Here is a 5600-nt window from a genome sequence, read left to right on the forward strand (position 1 = left end):
GGCAAAGGGACATCTGAGTAACTGAGTGAGTGAGTGAGTGAGAGGATGTTGGGAATAGGAACTGCTGAGTGAATAAGTGGGGGATCGGGTTGGGAAAAGGGACTGGTGAGTGAGTGAGTGAGTGAGTGAGTGGAGGGGGTTGGAAAAAGGGACTTCTGAGTGAGTGAGGGCTGTGAAAAGGGACATCTGAGTGAGTGAGGGATTGAGTGAGGGGAGGAGGGTTGGGAAAAGGGACATCAGAGTGAGTGGCCAGATGGGATTTTACAATTGACAGTGGTTTCATGATCATCAGTAGACTTTTAATTCCAGATTTTTATTGAATTTGAAGTTCACATCTGATGCTCGATCAATAACTCCAGAAGCAGGATTGGAAGACAATTGAAGGCTTTATTGTACTAGATGTTTCCCCCAGCAGCGCAGGTACAGATTGCAGCTGCTAGGGAGACACAGGCTCTTATACTCCGCCTTACTGGGATGAACCAGCAGGCAGGCTTCACCAATGATATTGCTGTCTCAGGTACCTCCCACGCCAATGGTTTTACAGCATCAACCTGGGTACCGTAATACCCCTAATACCGACTACCACATTCACCCCCTGTTAAAAAAAAGAGTCCAGCAGGGGTGGTGGTCTCGCGTTATACAGTGGTAGAGGTTGAGGTTATGGTGGTACCCGGTATACATTAGTACAGTGTTTTGTCTCGTTACATGTCACAACTATTTACAGTATTTATTTACATTCAAAATGGAGCAATTAGTCGGTCGGGGACCCTGGTCATCCTCTGCAGTCGTTGCAGTTTTGGTGGTGGTGCAGGTGCCGGCTCGGGCATCCGTGACTCCGGGAGCGTGGCTTCGGCTTCTTCATCGCCCCTAGATGGGACCAGTGGGAGAACCGATCCACCTGGGAAGGGGGCGGCTGTGAGGTGCGCCGGTAGGTGGGAGGATGGGGTTGGTGGTGGGGGTGTGGTGGGGAATCAGCTGGCTCCAGGTCCCGTCGGGAGACTGTATCCTGTCGGCCGTCGGGGTACGCCATGTAGGCGTATTGAGGGTTAGTGTGAAGGAGGTGGACCCTCTCGACCAATGGGTCCGACTTGTGTGCCCGCATGTGTTTGCAGAGCAGGATGGATCCAGGAGCTGCCAGCCAGGTTGGGAGCGAGGTCCCAGAGGAGTACTTCCTAGGGAAGACAAGGAGACATTCGTGAGGTGTCTGGTTGGTCGTGGTACATAGCAGTGATCAGATGGAGTGGAGAGCATCCGGGAGGACGTCCTGCCAGCGGGAGACTGGGAGATTCCTGGACCGTAGGGCATGTAGGACGGTCTTCCAGACCATTCCGTTCTCCCTCTCTACCTGTCCGTTTCCCCGGGGGTTGTAACTGGTCGTTCTGCTCGAGGCAATGCCTTTGCTGAGCAGGAATTAACGCAGTACTTCGCTCATAAAAGAGGACCCCCTATCGCTGTGTATGGAGGAGGGGAAACCGAACGGTGTAAAGATACTGTGGAGGGCTTTTATGACGGTGGCTGCGGTCATGTCGGGGCAGGAGATGGCGAATGGGAACCGGGAGTACTCGTCAATCACGTTCAGGAAGTACGTGTTGCGGTCGGTGGAGGGGAGGGGCCCTTTGAAGTCCAAACTGAGGCGTTCAAAGGGACGGGAAGCCTTTATCAGGTGCGCTTTCTCTGGCCTGTAGAAGTGCGGCTTGCACTCCGCGCAGATTTGGCAGTTCCTGGTGGCGGTCCTGACCTCCTCGATGGAGTAGGGCAGGTTGTGGGTCTTAATGAAATGGAAGAATCGAGTGACCCCCGGGTGGCAGAGGTCCTCGTGGAGGGCCCGGAGTCGGTCCACTTGTGCGTTGGCACATGTGCCGTGGGATAGGGCATCAGGAGACTCGTTTAGCTTCCCGGGACGACACAAGATCTCATAGTTGTAGGTGGAGAGCTCGATCCTCCACGTAAGATCTTATCGTTCTTTATCTTGCCCCGCTGTGCATTATCGAACATGAAAGCAACCGACCGTTGGTCAGTGAGGAGAGTGAATCTCTTGCCGGCCAGATGATGCCTCCAGTGCCGCACAGCTTCTACTATGGCCTGGGCCTCCTTTTCAACTGAGGAATGGCGGATTTCCGAAGCGTGGAGGGTGCGTGAGAAGAAGGCCATGGGTCTGCCCGCTTGGGTGAGGGTGGCTGCCAGAGCTACGTCGGACACGTTGCTCACGACTTGAAAGGGAAGGGATTCATCGATTGCGTGCATTGTGGCCTTTGCGATATCCGCTTTGATGCGGCTGAAGGCCTGTCGGGCCTCTGCCGACAGGGGAAAAACCGTGGATTGAATTAGTGGGCAGGCCTTGTCCGCATAGTTGGGGACCTACTGGGCATAATATGAAAAAAATCCCAGGCAGCGTTTCAGGGCCTTGGAGCAGTGGGGGAGGGGAAACTCCATGAGGGGGCGCATGCGTTCGGGATCTGGGCCTATAACTCCACCATGCACTACGTAGCCGAGGATGGCTAGACGGTCGGTGCTGAACACTCATTTGTCCTTGTTGTAGGTTAGATTAAGGATTTTTGCGGTATCGAGGAATTTTCGGAATTTGGTGTCATGGTCCTGCTGGTCGTGGCTGCAGGTGGTGACGTTATTGAGGTACGGAAACGTGGCCCGCAAACCGTACCGGTCAACCATTCAACCCATCTCCCGTTGGAAGACTGGGACTCCATTTGTGACACCGAAGGGAACCCTTAGGAAGTGGTAGAGCCGCCCATCTGCTTCGAATGCAGTGTATTTGCGGTCACTAGGGCGGATGGGGAGTTGGTGGTAGGCGGATTTTAGATCCACCGTGGAAGAGACCTTGTATTGTGCAGTCTGATTGGCCAGATCAGATATGCGGGGGAGAGGGTACGCATCGAGCTGCGTATACCTGTTGATGGTCTGACTATAATCGATGACCATCCTATGCTTCTCCCTGGTCTTTACAACCACTACTTGAGCTCTCCAGGGACTGTTGCCAGCCTCAATAATACCTTCCTTCAGTAACCGCTGGACGTCCGACCTAATGAAGGTCCGGTCCTGGGCACTGTACCGTCTGCTCCGTGTGGTGGCGGGTTTGCAATCTGGGGTGAGGTTCGCAAAAAGGGAAGGCGGATCGACCTTGAGGGTCGCGAGGCTGCAGACAGTGAGGGGGGTATAGGGCCGCCAAATTTAAAAGTTAAACTCTGGAGGTTACATTGGACGTCTAACCCTAGGAGCGTGGCAGCGCAGAGGTGAGGGAGAACGTAGAGGCAGAAATGTTTTAATTCCCTTTCCTGGACCGTGAGGTTCGGTACGCAGATCCCTTTGATCTCTACAGAGTGAGACCCGGAGGCCAGGGAGATTTTTTGATTAACTGGGTGGATGGGAAGAGAACAGCGCCTTAGCGTGTTGGGGTGTATGAAGCTCTCTGTGCTCCCGGAGTCGATCAGGCAGGATGTTTCGTGCCCATGGATGAGCACGGTCGTCGTTGCGGTCGAGAGCGTTCAGGGCCGAGACTGGTCCAGGGTCACCGAGGCAAGTCGTGGCAGAAGATGAGGTTTTCCTCGGGCGGTGTGTGGTCATCTGAACCGGGGTCCTGAGACTCCAGCCAAGATGGCGGCGCCCACTGGTCGCACATGGCTGGAGGTTTTTCAAGATGGCGGTGGCCATCCGTCGCACATGGTCCCCGGGGAACAAGATGGCGGCGCCCGGGGCCCGCACGTGTCTCTGGAACAGGAGGATGGCAGCGCCCGCTGGCCGCACGTGGCTCGTGGAGAGGGTTGGGGTGGCGGTCCCAGTTCGCCCTCGGAGACCGCGGCGACCGCCCGGGCCTGGCATACCGCCACAAAATGGCCCTTTTTGCCGCACCCTTTACAGGTGGAGGAGAGGGCCGGGCAGCGCTGCCGGGGGCGCTTGGCCTGCCTGAAAAAATAGCAGCGGGGCCCCCCGGGGTTGCCTGGTAGTCACACAGCGCAAGCTTGTGGGGGTATGGGAGATGCATCGGAGTCGGCCGCAGGGGGGTTCCACACTGCCCAAGGGGCCACTGCGTGGTCGGGTACATAAGCGCGGGCGTTTCGGGAGGCCACATCCAGGGAGCTAGCAAGGGCTCTTACTTCCTTGAAGCCTAGTGTCTCTTTTTCTAGCAGCCGCTGGCGGATTTGGGAGGACAGCATACCTGCAACGAAAGCGTCCCGGATCAAAAGTTCTGTGTGGTCGCTGGCTGAAACTTGCGGGCAGTCACAGTTCCTACCTAACACCAGGAGTGCACGGTAGAATTCCTCCAGCGATTCCCCGGGAATTTGTCGCCTCGTCGCTAGCAGATGTCGGGCGTAGACCTGGTTTACTGGGTGAATATAGTGTCCTTTCACCAGGGTCATTGCGGCCTCGAAATTGTCCGCATCCTCGATGAGGGTGTAGATCTCTGGGCTCACCCTCGAGTGGAGAACTTGCAGTTTCTGGTCCACCGTAGGTTCAATCGTGGCCGTCCTGAGGTACCCTTTGAAGCACGCCAGCCAGTTCTTGAAGGTTGTCACTGAGTTTGCATCGTGGGGGCTGAGTTGCAGACACTCCGGCTTGATTCAGAGCTCCATTCTTTAAAATCTAGTCCAATAAATTGATGCTCGATCAATAACTCCAGAAGCGGGATTGGAAGACAATTGAAGGCTTTATTGGACTAGATGTTTTCCCCAGCAGCGCAGGTACAGAATGCAGCTGCTGGGGAGACACAGGGTCTTATACTCCGCCTTACTGGGCGGAACCAGCAGGCAGGCTTCACCAATGATATTGCTGTCTCAGGAACCGGCCACACCAATGGTCTTACAGCATCAACCTGGGTACCGTAATACCCCTAATACCAACTACCATAACATCTGCAGTGGAGGGATTTGAACCCTGGTCCCTGGAGCATTGCCCTGGGTCTCTGCATTAGGGTTCAGTGTAAATACCACTATGTCACTGCCAGGAAGAGGGGCTAATTGTAATGTGTGTATGGGGGTGGGGGAAGAGGGGCGACACTGAATCTTCTGTCACCGTGGGAGTATGAAGAGCTTGGCTAAAACCTACATAAGTACATAAAATAATAACATTTCCACAAAATACTTTAGAAACTCAGATTTTCATATTTTATGATGTATTATTACATTTTGAGCCACAACACGTGAACTTCAGTAATTGTATACTGAATGTTATTATGCTGCCTTATTGTTGTTTTGACTTTGATGGGTCATGTTAATTTCCAAGTGTCAAAATGGAGTCACATTGAAAAATAATTTGGGAAGAACTGTCCTGAATGATAGGATGGCAGAGAGCCAGAAGTGTTGCAACAGTTCGTAGTGCAGCCTTTAAAAAAAAATAAAAGCAATTCATGGCATTCAACTCACTGGTCAACAAGAATTAAAGCAAACAAACCACAATTTACTGCACCATTATATATTGGCTGAAAGCTTTCAAGGATGTAGCAGTGTATTGTGAATAGCTGAACAATGCCAAGGGACATTAAAATGGGGTTTACACGCAGGTGAATTTACTGTCCTCCCCATAGATTGTGAACCTTTTAAACAGGTGGACATAGATATAGCTGGGTGGTTGTGCGAGGGGGTATGTCT

Source organism: Scyliorhinus torazame, chromosome 7 (assembly GCF_047496885.1).
Source record: "Scyliorhinus torazame isolate Kashiwa2021f chromosome 7, sScyTor2.1, whole genome shotgun sequence".
Taxonomy (NCBI): Eukaryota; Metazoa; Chordata; class Chondrichthyes; order Carcharhiniformes; family Scyliorhinidae; genus Scyliorhinus; species Scyliorhinus torazame.